The sequence below is a fragment of the Rhinopithecus roxellana genome, chromosome 7 (assembly GCF_007565055.1).
Source record: "Rhinopithecus roxellana isolate Shanxi Qingling chromosome 7, ASM756505v1, whole genome shotgun sequence".
NCBI lineage: Eukaryota > Metazoa > Chordata > Mammalia > Primates > Cercopithecidae > Rhinopithecus > Rhinopithecus roxellana.
Window position 1 is genome coordinate 99138882 of NC_044555.1, and position 20188 is coordinate 99159069.

At 42.7% G+C, this 20188-nt stretch overlaps 1 protein-coding gene across 1 annotated transcript in view; it reads right to left on the reverse strand.

The window, feature by feature from the left end:
- Nucleotides 1–18960, reverse strand: part of TRPC5 (transient receptor potential cation channel subfamily C member 5) — a 345492-nt gene extending 326532 nt beyond the window's left edge. The window contains exon 1 of the mRNA XM_030934047.1: nt 18063–18960. The gene's annotated coding sequence lies outside the window, so the exon portion shown is untranslated. The remainder of the gene's footprint in view (nt 1–18062) is intronic.
- Between the last annotated feature and the right edge of the window lie 1228 nt (nt 18961–20188).

Here is a 20188-nt window from a genome sequence, read left to right on the forward strand (position 1 = left end):
TAGGCCAACATGGCAAAATTCTGTCTCTACTAAAAATTAGTTGGGAGTGGTGGTGTGCGCCTGTAGTTTCAGCTACTTGGGAGGCTGAGGCAGAAGAATTGCTTGAGCCTGGGAGGTAGAGCTTGCAGTGAGCCGAGATGGCACCACTGAACTCCAGCCTGGATGACAGAGCAAGACTCTATTTCCAAAACAAAACAAACAAACAAAAACTTGGCTGATGGTTATGCTCTGGCTATAGGATCAAGTTTGAATTGACCAGTAGGCTCCTGCCTAGCTCTCCAAAGGTACCTCTGGCTACTCCCATGTGCATATCCTAGACTCCAACCACACCAACTACCTGTCCCCAGACAGCTCTGACTTGCCTCATGCCTTTCTCTTGGTCTAGAATACCTCCATCTGATGGCCGTTCTCTGCTTGTGAATACCTACTTCTCCTTCAAGTCCCAGCTCTAATGTTACAAACCTTCTGTACAGCGCTCCCTGACATCTCCAGGCAGAACCAAACCCTTCTGCTTCTATGTTCCTATAGCTCAGAGTCATCTACAGTTCTGCATATACATTGAAAATAGTTCCTGTCTCAAACTGTTGCAATTATTTTATTTGGCATTTAGTTGTTTTCATTGAATACTCATGAAATCATTAATGAATTCATTTAATCATTCAGCCCCTGTGTTAGGCTCTGGGAATATGGTGGTGAACCAGAAAGGTCTGGCCCTGGCCTTCATGGTGCCTACCATCAATGCTTAGACTGGGAGGAGATACCCACCAATAAATAACAGATATCAACAGAACATGGTAGGTGTACGAGTTGAATGTAAGTTGTCAGGAAGCATATCACAGAGGTGAAGAGCATGGTCTCTTCTCCGGAATTGGGTTATCCTGGGCTTGAATCCTGGTTTCACCATTTATTAGCTGTGCTGTTTCAGGCAATTTACCTAATGTCCCTGTCTCTTGTTTTCCTCATCTGTAAAATGGGAATTATTATAGTCTTTATCGCAGAGGGCTATGATGAGGATTATGAGAGTCAGTATTTGTAAAGCACTTAGGGTCTGGAATATACCAAGTGTTTAATAAAATGAATTAAATAAAATTTAGGGCAGAGTACAAAGAAACTTAAATTTCTCAGTTTGAGGGATAATGTGGCTGGCCTTGTTTCTTCCTTACCAGTTCTGATTTTACCTGTTCATACATGACCTTCCCCATTTCTGTCATTTTCAGTTCAGGGCTTATTTAATAAAAGCAAAGAGAAGGAAATGGTGAGAATGGCCTGTCAGGGTAATTATACAGCCCGGCACCCTACCACCCTCTCAACTTACCTCCCATACATACCCGGAGCTTCAGCCTTGCCCAGAGTCAGTCACCTCTGTAGTGGCTAGGGCTAAGTCATGACCTGATAAGTGGGCCTTAGGTATTTCTCTGTCCTATTGGCAGTCCCATATCTCTTCCATTCCTCACTAGAGGTGACTCTTTACCCATCCCTGCCTGCTTTCATCACAGAAGACTGTGTTGAGGAGGGGGGTCCCTGGAACTTGTAGGTAGACATTTTGCAGGGTCCTCAATAGCTTCTGGCCAACTGGAGTCCTTGGCCCCAGCCATTCCTTCCCTTGTCACCTCTCTTACTCTGACTGGCACCCCTGTGGGGCCTCTGAATCCAGTAATGTCAAGAAGCAGCATAGGGGAGAAGATAAAATATAGCTAACAGCTTCAGTAATTATTTATAGATTGCTTTATTTATTTCTTGAGACAACTATTTTGCCATATTGCTGGATTGTGTGTCTGCCATCTCAGCTTTGTCAGGCCAATTATGTCACTGCTTTAATTACTCCAGAGTCTTGTCACTGAGAGGTCATCCTAATTGTCTCTGCTTCCCTGGGTTGGTGGCAGGACTTCCATATCTGTCTGGAGGCTGCAGCTGGCCAGTGGGAATGCATTCCGTCTCAGAAGAGCCTTGCCCTCTGCCAACTGCCTACCTCCACTGCTCTCAGATCAGAGCTCTTGAGACCTACTGCTGGCCCCAGGGAGAGCTACTAAATGCTTCCACGTTGCCAGAGATGAGAAGACTCGGAGAGGAAGCATGGCAGGTGCATGAAATGCTCCACTTAACAGAGAAGGGGATGGGAGGAAAGCCAGGTGCATCTCACCTGGCCATTTAGCTGTCAAGGTCACTGCAACCTCGAGCCTCCTCTGAGAAGTTAACTGAATCCTTGATGATCCCTTAGATCTGGGCATTGATTTATAAGCATGTTCACACACATGTTTTTCTTCTTACACTTAGAACTATCTGGTAAGGTCGATGATCACTATGATCATGATCACTCCATTTTACAGGTGAAGAAACTGAGGCATAGACAGATTAGGAAATTTGCCATAATATTGGAAGTCTGACCTTGTCATTCTAAATGGATGCTCTTTTCACCATTCCAGGGATGTCTCTTCCATCTGTCCTGCTCCTGCACTTTCAAAATGGATAGAGATGGGCTGCTTTTGCAACCTACTCTTTATGTGCCCCCTCTCCATTTATAATATTTTTCCTGTTGTCTCTAGTTTGTTCTAGCTATCCAGGAAGACTGAGCAGTGTCCTGTACTTGAAATCTCCCTCTTTCCCGCTTCCAGAGAGAAAAAGCACTGAATAATTTAATTCATACTGTTGCTCTGATTGCTGATTCTTGGTAGCAGGCATTGCATGCATGTGCTAGGGAGTTCACCTTTTGAACAGGGTCTGAAGCTTAAAAGGAACAAAGCTTGAATGATGGGGATTCATACACCAAGGTTGTGTGGTTGTGGGGAGAAGAAAGTATTTTGGGTATGAAGATGGCCCAAACTCTCTATTTTTGAACGCTAGTCACTTGCTACAGGGGCAAACAAAGAGCTTGAGGTTCTGGCTTCTGACATCTGCCTGCAAGGGGCCCAGTCAGCACTGCTGCCTTCTGGCTGGTGAGCATCAGGGAAGTACACACATCATCAGCACAGCCCGCACTGCTGGGACCATGTGAAACACTCTGTTCTGAGTACAAGACCAAACTGCTCTCAGAGAATATAATTAGGAAGAGCCCTGGGTTGCAAGTAGAGGGCCTTGGGCTCTCATTCCAGGTTTGCTGTTGCTTCACTGGGTAAATGCCTTTACCTCTCAGGTCCTTTTCGCTGTCTTTAAAAAGAGATGATGCTCTCTGAAAAGGAAAACGAATACTATAGCATTTGAAAAGTACTGTATAATTTTCACACACAGTATCTTGTATGATCAGCCAAGTCTACCTTAAACTGAGAAGAAAGAAATGGCTCAGGGAGGTGATGTGACTTGCCCAAGGTCTTATGACTCATAAGTGTCAGAGCCAGGCTTAAGCCTAATCTATGCTTCAAGTTCTTTATATGTTAAATGAGGATGATGAGGATGAGGATGGCAGCTAATGAGTGCTTATTATGAGTCAGACTCTATGCTAAGCACTATTATTTAATCCTCCCAACAACTCTATTAGGCCAGCACTACTATTATCCTCAGTTTATACATGCTAAAAGTTGAGGTTCAGAGTGGCTTAGTGTGTTGCTTAAGGTCACACTCCTAGTAAGTAGCAGGGCAAGGACTCTTGACTCCCAGTATAGTGCTTTTGACACCATACTAGTCTGCTTAAAATGCTGGATGGGAAAGTGCTTTGGGCATGTGCATGCTATCTGAATGCAAATTGACACTCTATATCCTTTTAGCAGATCTCCAAATGAGCCTGGAAGCCTCTAAGGGGAATGCATACTTATCTGAGTCCCAGGCCAAAAGGTCAGCATAAGATGGGGAAATGTCTACAGGAGACCTGTTTTCCCCAGCAGAATGTGTATGCTCTCTAGAGGAAGTCTGAATGGAATCTTCAGAGCTGCCCTGGCTAAGTTTCAGCTGAGCTGCAAGCCTCCAGGGGGTTCATTGGGCACCTTTTTAGGAAAACTTGTTCCATTTCTTCCTTGCCATCTCAACTTCTAGCCAAAGCATTTGTTCCCTGAATCTGTAGCCTCCTCAGACAATGTCTCCTTCCCTGACTTCTGTTCTGCCTTTAGTTTGCCCAGACAGGAATTGGCCTGTTAGCTCTGTAACTTTGGCCCTGGAGTCTCAAGGGAGCCAAACCCAGTACACCAGCCATTGTAGCATTTTATTTGGATTTATGCTGGATACCATATAGCTTGTGTCCTGAATCTCTCAAATTAATAGGGATTTTATTGCTAGGCTCATGGAGTCCTGAAAGGTACTCAGACTCTGTAGCACTAGCCCCCATCCTTCAGCAGTATCATTCTGTCTCCACGAAAGTCACAGTTTATGTTCCTCCTCAGAGCTTTCCAATGTACCGTCTGTCTCTGTTATGTTGCAATGAGATTTCAGGGAAAGAAATCCAGAAATGTCTGGGGAGGCTGTGCCATTGTGCAAACATGATACCACACCAGGCAGGATAAAGAAGAGCAAGCTGCAGAGCCTTTTGACAAGACCAGAGTCCCAGAGCCAGTGGTTCCAATGACAGGCTGGTATGGGATTCACATGTTTGCCAATGGTGGCATTACCTTTTCCAAGTATTTCAACACAACTAAAAGTCATGACTCAACTCACCCCTCTGCTTTCTGGATTTCTTCTTTCAGGTTTTTCAGCACTTCTAGAGTAATTCACATGGTTGTGCAGATTGGCGCCACCAAGTTCGATTTTCCAAGCTCCGTCAAGCCCACAGGGCCATTTCATACGTATACCTCTTTAGAATCTCCTGGGCCAATTTCTTTCTGAAAGTTCCATAGCCAGTCTTCCATCAAGTTCCCCTACAACATGCGCCATAACAGAAAAGCTTGTCTCCAACCTTATAGAGGAAAGAGTCTTTGAGATATGAATTTCCCCCACCCCACATAAAATCTTGTATCTGCATAGAACTCGATTTTATTTCTTGAGGAAGAATTGTTCCTACTCCCTTCTAAGGTTAATCTCTGATCTCCACTCTTGATCTTCCTACCTCATCAGGTTGTTGTTTCATTTTCTTTCCTCCCAGATGCTCAATCTTCATTCACTTCTCCCCTTCCCTGAGTTCAAATCTCTCCATTAAAACTGAAAACGGCCCCCCGAAAAGTTACTTCCTCCTCCATCCTCAAATCCACTGTGAAAGTTTTCAAAATTATAGTTTCTATTTGTCTAGACCTCATCTCCAATTCCTTTTGCCACCTATTGCAATTTGGCTTCATTTCTACCATGTCAGAAGTCAACAGCAGCTGACATTTATTAAGTTCTAACTATGCACCAGACACTGTGTTAGGCGCTTTACACAAATTGTCTTATTTGATCCTCAAAAAAATCCTATGAAGTTGGGCTCGATAAGTGGCTCATTCCTGTAATCCCCACTCTTTGGGAGGCCAAGGTGGGTGGATCGCTTGAGTCCAGGAGTTCAAGACCAGCCTGAACAACATGATGTAACCCCCCTCTCTACAAATAAAACAAAAACAAACAAACAAACAAACAGAAACCCCAAAACCCCACAATATTAGCCGGGCATGGTGTCACATATCTGTACCCTCAGCTACTCGGGGAAGTGGGAGGATCACCTGAACCTGGGGTGGTCGAGGCTGTAGTGAGCCATGACCACACCACTGCACTCCAGCCTGGGTGACGGAGTGAGACCCTGTCTCAAAAATAACTAACTAACTAACTAACTAGAATCCTATGAGATAAATACTATTTTTATCTCCATTTTACTGACAATGGTCATTAGATCATTTGGTGACTTTTTCAAGGTCACATTGTGTAGTCGGGGGAGAGTTGGGATTTGAACTGAGCTAGTCTGACTTTATAGCTAATCCTTTAACCTAAGGGCTGGCTAACTTATTCTGTAAAGGGCTAAATAGATAAAATTTTAGGGTTTTTGTGCCATATGCTCTCTGTTGCTCAGCTCTGCCATTGTAGTAAGAAAGCTGTCATAGACAATACATAAATGTATCAGAGTGACTGTGTTCCCATAAAACTTTATTTATAGACACTGAAACTTGAGTTTCACATAACTTTTACATCATGAAATATATTTTCTTTTGATTTTTTCCAGGCATTAAAAATGTGAAGACCACTTTTAGCTTGAGGCCACACCAAAACAGGTGGTGGGCCCAATTTTGCCCATGGCCTGTGATTTGCTGTCCCCTGTCCTAACCACTACATTATTCAAAGGCTCTTAAACTGTCAAATCCAATGGCTGCAGCTCTTAATGCTGCTAATATCCACTCCCCTTTTTGGGCATTCTCTCCTCAGTGACTTTAAGGCCATCACTCACTCCTAGTTTTCCTTCTATCTCTATGATTGCTCTTAGTCTCTTCTGAAAGATTCTTTTCTCCCACTTACCTCTGAAATATTGGTATTTTCAAGGATCGGTAGCTGACCTATTTCACTGTGCTCTGCTAGAGTAAGTGATTCTACTTCTAAGACTAACACTCACTCTTAATGTGGTAACGAGGAGCATGAACTTTGGATTTGTACTTGCCTGGGTTTGGATCTTGTCTCCAATAGATACCACTTGTGTGACCTCGGGCATGAGACCTCTCTGAGCCTTGGTTTTAGTCCTTTTGTTAAATGAGGATACAAATAGCATTTCCTTCATAAGGTTGTTGTGAAGGTTAAATGATTTACTATTTGGAAAACTCTTAGAACCATGCCTTAGATAGAGTATATACTTCATAAGTATCTGTCATCATCACTGCTATTATTGTCCTGTTATTATGGGATAATGACTCCCTAATCTATATCTACAGCTCAGACTTCTATTTTGAGTTCTAAACCCATTTAACTAACTGCTTGATTAACATCTGTGCTTGGATGTCACACTGGCACCTTTACTTCAACATGTCCCAAACATAAGTCATCATCCCTTTTCTACCCTCCTATCACCTCACCCTAACCTGCTATTTTTCGTCTATCACTTTATTCTTGTTAATAGCATCACTGTCCTCTCAATCATTTAACCGAGAAAGCTGGGAGTTGAGTTTCATGTCAGAAAAAAAAATGACATGAAACATCCAGCTTTAAAGCTAAGATGAGACTGAACATTTTAAATCTCCCTCAGTTGGGACTTGAGATTAGCTATGTGGGTAATTTGAACATTTTTCCTCTCTTACCTTTCCTTATCTTCCTTCACTCTTGTCAGATCGATCTCCTCTCTCTCTCTCTTAAACTTGGTGTGCCCATTTCTAACTCTTCACCTTTGATCATATAATTCTTCTCATCTGAAATGTGCTCCTTGATATATTTCCAAATGTCACTCATCATTCAAGGGCTAAAATACTTATGAAGACTTCCTGTCTTTTCTAGTCAACAAAATAAGGTATATTTTGAAACTGAGAATTTATATTTTTAAATTGAATGTCATTATTACATAGTTCATACTTTATAATGCTTTCTGTCCTGATTCTATAAGTTATATTGAGCAGGGCATGTTCTTTTTATGAATTCCCAGTAGTTCCTTGAACAGGTCTCTTTTTGCCTTCAATCATTCTTCCCGTGGCTCTTCTGCCTCCACTAATCATGCACCACAGATTAAACCTTAACTATCTGCTTTTGTCTCTCTTCTTTCTTTCTTGGAGATTTTACATGTATTTCTTAGCGATAAATTTTCGTTTGTTTGTTTGTTTTTTAGAGACAGAGTCTCCCTCTGTTGCCCAGGCTGGAGTACAGTGGCACGATCTCAGCTCACTGTAACCTCCACCTCCTGAGTTCAAGCAATTCTCCTGCCTCAGCCTCCTAAGTAGCTGACTACAGGCATGTGCCACCACGCCCGGCTAATTTTTGTAATTTTAGTAGAGACGGGGTTTCACCATATTGGTCAGGCTGGTCTTGAACTCCTGACCTCAGGTGATCAATCTGCCTTGGCCTCTCAAAGTGGTGGGATTACAGGTGTGAGCCACCACGCCCAGACCAGAGACAAAAGTTGTTATACTTATATCTGTGACTTTTCAAATTTTTATTTCATCCCTAAACTTTCTCTTGAGCTCCAGTGTCACATCTAAAATTTTTTGGTAGTCATTTTCAAATGACTCCAAGCCTCAAAATGACTCCAAGCTTCATTTTCACTAGAATGTCTCACACTGACTCCGAGCTTAATTCTATATTAAAACTTATTACCAACTTACTATCTTCCTGTCTCACCTCGCCTTCACAATTTCTTATGGCATCATTTCTCTGTTACCTAGCAAGGAGGTAAAACCTGCAGATATCTCTGACTGCCTTCATCACACATCACACAGCCATTCACCATTATTGTTTCTTCACAGTATATTTCATACCCCATCCTTTCCAGGTGCACCACTACAGTAACAAAAGCAATAACAACACTGTAACAGTCAACGTGCACACATTTACTATGGCCAGGTACTGGGCTAAGTGCTTTGTACGTGTAACTCATTTCAACTTCACAGTATTCTTTCAAGGCAGGTATTTTTAGTTTTTTCTTTTCATAGAAGAGAAAACTAAGGCTCAGAGCGGCACAGTTAGAATCACACCCAGACGAATTTGGACCTAGATTCTGTACCTAACCACAGTGCTACTCTTCATTCCTAAATTTCTATAATTGCTTCCTAACTGGTATGCCTGCCATTGCTTGCTCCTCCAACAATCCGGAATTCCTACACACCATTTCCAGAATAATCATTCCCAAACATGGTTATCATTATTTCATTTTTTAAATCTCAAAATCCTTTTGTATCTTCCTTTCATCCACTAAATTAAATCCAGCACAGCCTGAACGTCTAAAGGCCTCTACAGATTAAACTTCCCCACTCTATCTCCTGGAAGTACCTGCCTCTATTTCCATGAATGGCTTAAAGCATAATGCCCTACTTGGCCACACCAGGATTTCACATCCTGTTTGCTCCCATCATCCCACTCACTTCTGACCATGTTGAAAGTTCCTAGAGGGAAAAGGAAGGGCAAGCATGTTTGCATTCCCAACAGTGCCTTCCACCTAGTGCACACTGAGTGAATATTGTCAAGTGATTGATAGTAGGGGCTCAATTACCACTTTGAGGATTGAGTTGTTTAATTACTCCTTAATACTCTCTTGTCTGTATCCTTCCAACTATCCCTCTCATTTTCCTCTTCCTTGGCATAATTGCCCCGTAACAAATGTGAAAATCCTCTCTTTGGCAACATCAAACATCCTGCGACAATCTTTACCTACCCATCACTACTTCATCAGCATTTTCCTAGATGTATCCACAAACATACATTTTATATTCTTGTCAATCTTTCTTCATTGTTCGGTCTTTATCATTAGACTAAAAGCTATTAATCCAGAAAACATTTCTGGAGATGACCACTATGTAAAGATGACAACAATCAAAAGTATAAAGTTCTCTGGTGGTTCTTGAAGTTAAATATTTTATGTGAGTTGCAAACTTTCAGGCCATGTTCAGCACTGACTAGGGTCTCCTGAGCTACTGTACCCATAAGATGCCAATGGAAGTGACAACTAGGAAACTCAATTCCAAATCTCGAGATGCTACAAATCTCCACATATTCATGCACCACAGATAAAAGACATTCCCATTTTTTATGGGATTTTACATTTTTCTTTGGATGCTTCCTATTTTCTGAGCATTGCCAGGAACTGGGGACTACAATGCCAAGGGACAGTGTGGAATCTCCTTTTAGTTAGAAAAATACGTTCAGGAAGGCCAAGGTTTTTAGGTGTGAGCAGAGATTCATTTATTTATAAGTATTCTGAAATATAACATCTGTTCAGTGGTTCCAATCATTTAAAGCAACATTTACCAAACTTTGGGACAATAACCCACAGCAAGAAAACCATTTTACGTTGAACCTAATATAACACAAACATGAACATACTCACACACATGCATTACTAAAGTAAGATTAATGAAACAATGCTTGCTCTTACTGAGACTCACATTTCTCTCTTTTACTATATTTCGTTTAAAAATAGTGGCTATGAACTACTAAACTGATTTCACAGTGCATTAATGAATCATTGCCCACAGCTGGAAAACCACTGGTTTAAAGGATAGAAAAAAAACAAAACAAAAAACAAACAGAAGATAATAGGATGCTCTGTTTTGTGCCACTAGAAGGCAAGTGTATATTGTATGCTACTGACATGCTGGAAAGAAGAGGTTCTTATATTACAGCTAAAGAACAATGTTCACAGTAGGAATGACAAAATAATTCCTTCTGGTATACTGATTTTGTTACTAGCTTTATTCAATTCTTTGTTTAAACCAAACTTGTCATCTTGTTTTCGATGCCTATTGCTATATGATATGCTACCCGATTATATGGTAGTTTGTTTCAGTGTTTCTAATTATGTAAGAGTTCCATGTTCTTTTGCAAGATACATAACTGTGTCTATTTTATGAAAGATTATTTATAAATAAGACATTATGCTTATTTATGCTAAAATATAATCACCCCATTACAATATGGAATAATAATAAAATATATTTCATAAATGTATGTTTTTTCTCACTGTACACTGTGGGAATTTTTCTTCTTCTTCTTCTTCTTCTTCTTCTTTTTCTTCTTTCTTCTTCTTCTTCCTCCTCCTTCTCCTCCTCCTTCTTCTTCTTGTTCTCCTTCCTCTTTCCCTCTTCTTCTTTCTCCTCCTCCTTCCTCCTCATCCCCATTCTCCTCTTCTTCCTCTTTTTCTTCCTCTGACTCTCTGTCTTCTTCTTCCTCCTCCTCCTTTTTCTTCTTTTGTATTTTCCTTTCTGTTTTCTCTACCTCCTTCTCCTTTCTCTTCTTCTGTCTCTGTCTCTCACTGTCTCTCTCTCTCTCTCATGTTTGTGCTTCCTAAAATTCCAGGACTCTGGGATGTTCAGATAAAATTGATGACATACATAATATTGAGGCATTAAGGTTACATAATGTATAGAGTATTCAAGTGAGCATCATGGGGTGAAAAGGATTATAAGGCATTTTAGAAAGTAAGTGGAGTCACCGGTTGCTTAGGTAACTGGCCCAAAGATCTGTCACTTAACACAGATGTTAGTTCTTCCAAAGTTGCATTGTCATGAGAATGCAACAAAAGGACAAAATGGATTTGAGCTGTAGTTTGAGAGATTTTGTTACAACGTAAAGATATTTCTGTACATCTATTCATGATTGCTTGTATTTTCATTCAGAAGTTTTAGAGGGAAACAAATCAAATGACGGAGGGGTGGGGACAACCATGCAGATGGAAAACTGAATACCTTTTTATGTATTTTTATTTTTAAACCATGAACATAAATTACCTATTCAAAAACGTGAAAGAAAAGATAAAAAAAACAAAATAACAACAACAAGTGAAACAAAAACCACCAAAAGAGCTTTCCAACAATGAGGCAGCTACATAATGTAAGCCAATAGGGAAAATTCAAGATTTGGAGGAAAAGTGACCTGTGTTCCAACCCTGCCTCCACCATTCACAAGCTGTGCGGTGTTAAACACACCAGTTAACTTGTCTCATCCTGTTTCCTCATCTGTTAAATGGGAATAATAATAATACCTATCATATAGAAACTGTAGTGAATGTCATTTAAGACCACATTATTTGTAGCACTCAACACATAAAGGATTATGGTAGACAAGATATGGCCAACCCCTAAATATGTCAATACCCTTATTCCCAGAACCTGTGAATATGATATGTTACATGGTAAAAAAGATTTTTCAGATATAATTGAAGTTTCTAATTAGCAGACTTTAAAATAGGAGATAATCCTGGATTATGTCGGTGGACCCAATGTAAGCACAAAACAAAGCAGAAGAGGAAGGCAGAACAGTCAACCAGAGAGAGATGCAAAGGGAGAAGAGACAGGAGTTAGCCAGCTGAGTGCCCTCTCACCAAAGTGTAAGGGGATACCCAACAGGCCCTTGCTGGCTTTGAAGTCAGAGGAATGGGGCCATGCACTAAGGAATGTGGGTTGTCTCTAGAAGTTAGGAATGAGCTTCAGCTGATAGCCACCAAAGAAATTAGAACTTCAGTTATAACCTCAAGGAAGTGAATTAGGCCAACAATCTGAGTAAGTGAGGAAGTAGATTCTCTGCTAGAGCCTCCAGAAGGGAAGGCAGTCCTGCTGAAACCTTGATTTTAGCCCAGTGATCCCTGTGTCAGACGTCAGAACTACAGAACTGTAACAGTAATAAATTTGTGTTGTTTTAAACTGATAAGATTGTGAGAATTTGTTACGGCAGCAATAGAAAACTAATATAAAGATAGTCAATAATTGATAACACTTGTTATGGTTTATCTAGGGTGATCACAGAAATCTTAGCAATTAGAGATATATATTGTCTATTATAAGATTATTGATACTTTACTAATCCGATACTATTGAAAATCAGGGGAAGCTGGAGGTCCGGAACATACCAAACGACTGGGACCCAGAGGTGGTAGTGTCTGTCTCTGTGTCTTTACAATCAGGTTGCCCAGATTGCACATGCCAGTCAATAAGTCTTTATAGAATCAAATGCCTAGAGATTCCTTGGACTTTATAAGTACCACATGTATCATATTTTACTGGTGAGAAGATTGAGCAGATAGGTAGCACTATGGGCTGGGAAGAGGTAGGAATTGCTTCTTTTTTTTCACCTACAAAATAGTAATATCTAAGTCATTAAACTGTGCAACATGAGCAAGTTAAGAGGTAGAGGTTATTATTCATGCATTTTAAAGATTTTATCAGGCAGAAACCTTGTTCTGATCCTAGAACGTCATTTCAGCCTTGAATTATTTAATAGTTTGTCCATCAAAGGATGTGTCCGTGTGTGTGTTTGTATGTATGTGTGTGTATCCATGTGTTTTTCATGCTGCATATATATGCAAATGTGCAGAAAATGCCTCACTTTTGACTTTCTAACTTGGTAATATTTTGAGATATGCTTCATAGAACAGGGTCATTTCTGACTTCAGTCTTCTTCCATGGAGGGATTCCACTAGGGACACCTGTAATTCCTTCTGAAAAAATCTTTGTTTCTAGTGGCCTCCATTATATTTAAATATATTTTACTGTTGTATATCTTAGCATTCTATCTGTAGAAAACCCAATAAGATTCACGTCAATTAGAAATAATGCTAGGTGCCCTAAGACTTCACATCTAGTGGTTGGTTTTCTACCAAACTAAAAATTGTTGGCCAAATCATATGAATTATATCTTCTATTTATTGATTGTTCACCATATCCCAGTACCTTATAGTGTCTTATTTAATTTTTCATGACAGCCCAGTGCCAGTTGGTACTATTATTAATCCCATTTTATAGATGGGGACCGTGAGGCTTAAAGGCAAAGTGCATGTTTACACAGCTAGTAATTCGTGAGCAGGGCCAGGATTTGAACTCAGGTCTGTGTGAGTTCCCAAACCCAAGTCATCCTGGTAGATAGACAAATCCTATGATCTTATTCCCCGTACACGAAACTCTCTTGCCCACACTTAAGGGTTTTACTGTGAATAACAAGATAAGTGGACCCGGAAAAAGTTTATATTTTATTTTTTAATTGATAAGCCACATGAATTGTCCCTACATGCTCGGTAGGTAATTGTTTATTTTCAAGTATCTTTCAGATGCTTTTTGGATAAGCTCTAGCCCAGTGCTTCTCAAATTTTAGTATAAAAATGAACCACTGAGGATCTCCATAAAAAATAGATTCTTATTCAGTAGGTCTGGGGAAGGATCTGAGATTCTACATTTGTAGAAAGCTCTCAGGGAATGGTGGTAGTCCTGGTGTGGGGGCTACACTTGGAGTAGCAAGGCTCTAGCTCACTAAGTCCTAGCCTTTTCCCTATCCTTGTGATATTCTCACTGAAATGTGGAGGTTTTCCAGATCACCCTTCTTCGCTGTAGTAAACATGTTTGCATTGGCCTATTTTCTCAGATCCTAAAATAAATTAGGGTGGAATTAATGAAAATTAGGCAGTAAGGCTAAAAAATGGGGGAAGGTGGTAATATCCCTCTGCAAACCTTCCTTCTTGTACTCTGCTCTAAAAACCACCTGTCTTATCTTTTCTATTTTCTTTGTTTTAATTTTTCAGAAAGTGTGTGACTGTATGTGCATGTTTGTGTGTGTGTGTGCGTGTGTGTATTTGCACATGCATTTGGGGGTGCTGATTCTGAGATTGAGTATACAAAACTAGAGCCATAGTCACTGGATTCTGCTAGCTTCCATTCCCCAAAACTACTGTGGTGCAGCAGAGACTGGGACTTCTAGATGCCTTGCTGTTGGTGGTGTGAGCCAGATCAGACACATAAATGTGAGCAGCTAAATTTTTGTCATGTTTAATTCTGCCTTCCATCTGAATATGCTAGCTGTAGGCACATACAATGTTTTCTTAGCTAGCAAGATAGGATTGTGTGTGTGAGTGTGTGTGTGTTAGGGGGAGGTGATGGTTGAGAAGGTAAGTCACAAAGATATGATAGTAGCACGTAATATAAACATGTATAGATAAATATGGAATGGAAGTAGAGGGTTATGATCTTGGTAAACTTGGCTTTAGTTACCTCTCGATTTCTTGGGAAGATCTCCAGAGAGCTTCAGAAAATGTATTTAGCATCAGCAAACAGTCCTGGGTTTTGGTTTTGCCGCTGTTGTTAGCTAGTAGTCTGTTTTAGACAAGTCATTTCTACTCTCTGGACTTCAATTTCTCTATAGGTGAAATGAGAGAATTGACCCCGCCAAGATCCCCGCTTGTTTCTCGTCATTATTTTTTTCTTTCCTTTTGCTAAGGCAAAAACCTGGGGCAATTACACTGGCCACCTCCATCAAAGGGCCAACTCCACAGTTGGTGACAGAGAACAAAACCTAAGAAACTTGCAAAGTTCCCTTCACCCAGCGAATTGCAATTTTTGCTTAGCTCCTATCAGCTTTTATAATTTATTTAAATCATCTCTTCTCACTCAGTTGAGCACGATGTACATGTTTGTTTATAAGACCACAGCTGAGTCATTCAGGAATCATTCCTTGCTGGCAGTATGGGTCTTCTGGTCTCACTGGACAAAGTTTGAGGGGCCCATCAACAGAAGAAAAGCTTCGTTGAGTTTTAGAAAGGATGACACTATGGATATATCAGCTACTAGCTCTGGACATGATGGCTGGCCTTAGCTTATCCCTGATCTGTAAGATGAGGAATAACTTCTGCCTAGAATGAGCATTATTTTTGTCTATAGGCTGCAAACTTTGTCATACCTTTCCCTGAAAACCTGGAAAATGACTGGGCCAAATTAGGCCGGTGGCACCTTGCGGCACAGAGTGCTTTGGGGAGAGAGATTCTGCGCCTTATATTCTTCATCAGTTAGCAGGAGGTATCTGAATAGCTTAGTATACTAAGGTGAAAACAGGAACCTTTGGCAGAAGTAAAACAGGCAGAAATGCTTCAGTCTACCACCTTCAGTGATAGAGCCATGGCAAAAGATAAATTAGAACATTCGAAAATAGGCTACAGGAAAGCAGCATGACACATTTGAAATATCCATTCAATAATTAAGCACCTTAATGGCTTGCAGATTGGAATTTAATATTGTAAGGAGTGAAATGAGACGGCAACACTGAAAATGTACTCCAAGGTTCCCAATTCCTTGGTACTATGGAATTCTATCATTGTTTACACAGTGTTTGCAAGTCAAATACAGGCAATTTTAAGATGCTTCACATATGAGTTGATTTCTGGATTAATTCCATTCCCAGCCAAAGCAAACACCTGGATAGTTTTCTTTCTGTTTGCTTCAAAACATCTTTGGTTCTCTCATATTCCTCTCATCTTCCTCCCTTCTGCATCTCTAATTTCCTGGCCTAGTCTTCTCTAAGTACTGTGGTTCTGCGTGCCATTCTGGTTTTAGTTGTTAGCTATAGAAGAACAGAATCTTAGGACTATAGCTCTTATGGCTGGGAAGGATGGCAGATATCTGGTTCAGGTCTCCATGTTGAGATGTACACTGAAGCCAGGTGAATTAGTATCAATGAAGCTGGGGGCTACAATGGTTCTGAATCCCTGAACCTGCTCACCTGCTTATCCCCTGGGTAACCATCAGGACTTACCTCAACAGCCAGATACTCACATCACCAAGAACAGAGCAAAACCTACACTGTAGGCTTCATTCGTGTTGTTATTTTGAGTTTTCTCTCAGTTATGATACTGCCAGTTCGTTCCTACCTGTCTGCAACCCGGTCTTTAGTATATCTATTTGAAAGTGTAATTTTAACCTAAGAAAATACTTACTTATGGTTGCTTTAAAAAGTAACAGAATGGGCACCTTTTCAGATCCTACTTGAGTAATCCTCATTCTGCTCTCTCTTAGCAGTGAACATTAGAACAAATTGCCTGATGCAACATAAACAGTTTCACTTAATGCAGAATGCGTTTGTCTTATTTGCTGAGTTGGAAGGAGGCAATTCATTACATTTTGGTAACGTAGTAATAAATAGAAAGTTTAACAGAAGAACCTGGGTGCTTTGGAAGCACAAATTCACCTCCTGCTCCCCTCTATTACAAAAGCACAGAGCCCAGATTGTATGATTGTATGGGGTTGATTGAGGTCCTTGAAAAATTACACATACACATATGCACGCACACACATACACACACATACACACACACACACACACACACACACACACACACACACACACACACACACATTCTCTATCTCTCTCTCTCTCTCCCTATATATGTAGTGAAAGTTTATGAAAACAGCATCTTCCAGGGACCAAAATGTGGATTTTAGGTGACATTCAATTCTTCCTTCGACCTCACAGAGAGAGCTTCAGAGACTCCTTGACTCTGTGAGTTTCTTTTATCCCAGGCTATATATTTGCTTTGAAACGAACTTCATACTATGTAAATGTATTAACATGCCTTTTGATTTAGAATAAGCAGATTTTAAAAACATGATGAAAGGTACCATGTGACGTCATTTATATCTCAGTTTTTAAAGAGTTTATGGGAAAGGAGACATAATAGAAATCATCAATTAAACATCAAAAAACCTATGAGACCAACAATAGACAATTATGAATGCTGATATATAAACCTGTTATTCTTACTAAACACCATGAAGACAAATATATGGCAATAGGAAAGTGGGTCTGGGTGTGCCATGTCAATGTATTAATTATTTCTCATTTGAAGCCAACAGTTAACATGCATAATCTCTAAAAGGAGCATTATCGATTAGTCTGTGTCTCTCCTACTCTTATAATAAACTCGGGTAAAGTTCAGAGATTCTATCTTTCAGGCTGGTTTCCCCGCTTCAGGCTTTTCCTGAGGGAGTAATAACCTTGCTAAAAACTTAACCATCACCAGGTACATGACTGATCCAAAGAGCCCAGGTTGTCATAGGGGAAAAGCCCTTCTCCTAATCTCATTCATTCTAAGAGACCATGGAGAAAGATCAGCATCTGTGTATTCAGCTCAGTACCTGCATATGTGGGACATGATCATGACCATTTGTCCCAGTAGATGTGTGTGTAGGGAGGGAGGGAGGTGTCCACTTTGAAGCAGAGATCTGACTGATGCCCTTCCATTTGCATTTTTTGGTTCCTTTAAGGAAGACAGGCAAACAAATCTGGCCATTTCTTAAGTTCGAAGGATACAAGACAAAGAAGGTAAATGGGGACCCTGGTTTCTGAACCTTCATGATGCGGCTCCTGACTCTCTATTTCTGAAGGTGGCTTTTGACAAAGGGCAGGTATCCTTGGTCCTAGGGCCACACTAATCGATTTTAAGGAGGCCTGGGAGCAGGTTCCCCAGGGATCTTAAAATCTACCCAAGAATGGAGCAAATCATTTTCCAGGGACAGGACAAAGCTGTGGTTCAGGAAAATATTCCCAGTGAAAGGATGTTTTTGGTCATCGCCGGCAGCACCTTGTCCTGTCACCCCTAGAGCTTCTTCCCACTGCATTTCCTCTTCCAAAACAATCTGTTGCTGGCCTCCCTCTTCTCCCTACCACCCTGAGCCCACAGCCAGTCAGTCAATGCTTCTCAGCCTACAGCAGCCCAGCATCTTCATTCAACCTGCACTTCACTGCCCCTTGCCCCTCAGCAGCGCTCAGGCAGCGTAACGGACCGCACCGGCCGCCTGTAGACTTACCCTGAGCCAAGTGGTTTCTTCGGATCAGATCTGTGTCGTCTGGGTGTCCGTGGGCCAGGATGCGTGGTGTGGCGCCTTGCCGGACTCCTCTTTTGCGGCGCGCAAACAGCAGCCGACTGGGACAGCCCGGGGCCTCTAGGCTGACGGGTGGGTGGGCGGATAAGCACAGGGAAAGGGGCGGGGTGTAAAGACGAGCGCAAGTACTGGCTCCTACCCTGGCTTCCCCTTTGGATGCTCAGTTATTCCCAAACTTCCCCGTAACAGATCGGCCCTCCTCACCTTTCACCTTCGCCAGTGCCCCGAAACTCTTTGCTCTACCAATGTCCCTGCCCTGTTCTCCCAGCTCTCTAACCCAACCTGAGCCCCTTAAAGCGCACCCACTCCTTTCACGCAGCCAGCCACACACAATAAGAGCTAGAGAAGAAACTGACACGGGGAAACTGATAGGGGTAGCTGACACTGTAGTGTGAAGGAAAGGGAGAAGGAGGGAGAAAGGAAGGGATGGAGCGAGAGGGGAGAGAGAGAGAGAAAGAGAGAGCGAGCTGCATTCACACTCTTATACGCACACTCAAGCTCCAGCTGTTAGGTAGCGGCTGGCCGGAGCGCTAGCCACCCCTCCAAACCCTTTCCTACACTACAGGTTTCTGTCCCCTTCTGCTGCCGTTTCTGGAATATGCTATACAGGGAAGGGGAGAGAAAAGCAAAGAGGGGTGGGGAGGGGAAAATCAAGGAGGCACGCTCCCTTTCTCCTCCCCACCCCTGTCTCCAAAAATGTCCAACCCTGAGCTCTTCCTTTTCCCTTCTTTCTGCGCCCGGCTTCCCTCTGCTCCTGTTCTTTCTTCCTCCCTTTGGGGTGGCTGCGAGCTGCGGACAACCCGTCGTGGTTGTGATGTGGGGTGTGTGTGTGTGTGTGTGTGCGCGCGCGCGCGCGTGTGTGTGTGTGTGTGTGTGTGTGTGTGTGAGAGAGAGAGAGAGAGAGAGAGAGAGGGAAAGAGAGAGAGAGACTGAGACAACCGTGGTAGGCAAAAGCACCCCTCACCTCCCCCAGCCCCGGGCCACGGAAGCCTCTCACAATCTCCCAGCGGCGGGGCGGGGCGGGGGAGGCGGGGAGGGGGGAGGGAAAGAGGGAGGACGGGGCAGGCTGCAGGGGCAGCAGCCTCGGCCTTCTCTGCAGCTCGGCGGCCAGGGGTGGAAGGAAGCCGCAGCCGCAGCCCCAAGTCAACCCCCGCTGCCCCGTCCCACCGTCTCATCTCTCCCCCCTCGGTACGGAATTTCTGTCTCGTTTGTTTGCTTCCCCAGACCTCCCCCTCCCCTGGGTGGTGGCAGAGACTGGAGGGGAGGTGGGAGGCTAAGCTCGGGTGCGGGTAGAAGGGACAGGAGTCCTTTGGAGCATAGGGCTAGCAGAGTCTCTCTCTGCCCTTTGGCCTGAGTATCCCCTGCTTTGGGCAGTAACCTTTGCCCACCCCCCTCAGCCCGGACTCTGGGTCGGTGGTGGCCAGGCTGCTCCTGCGACCACAGGTCATTCAGGGGGAAGGGGAGTTGAACCTGAGAGAGTAAGGGCAGAGGGCGGCTGGTAGGACAGGGGGACAGCGGAGTGCTGGAGTCCTATCGGGCGGACTTGGATCCCTGATAGATCTAGATTAATCTAGTTGGAGCTACCTAATTCTCCCATCCGTGCCCCTCTCACCCATAGGGTCGGTCTCCCAAGATCCAGCCTAGATTGATGCAGGGAGGGATAGCGATATTGTAGGATGGCGGGGGGTGCTGGGGGGTGGGCTAAGTTGCTTAGTGGTGTCTGTGGTGGAGGGAGAGGGGCGGTGTCACCGGACTCTTGGGCGACTCTTTTATCTTTATGCCTTCCTTTCACGTGAAGCACCTCTCCACTTCTATCTTTCACCCTATACCCTGGCGCCCAGAATGTTCACCCCCTTGAGCTCAACTGGAAGGGGCTACATAGCCCCACCCCCACCACAAGCCTGAGACTTCTACCTGCAACCTGCAGGCGCATAGGTCCACTAGCTGGCAGCATCTCATGTCCCGGCCGCACAGCCCCAAATCTCGGCTTTGTCTTTTATCTCCCTTCCTAGCTCTCTCAGGAAAGGGGCATGTGAGTCTCTGCTGGACGC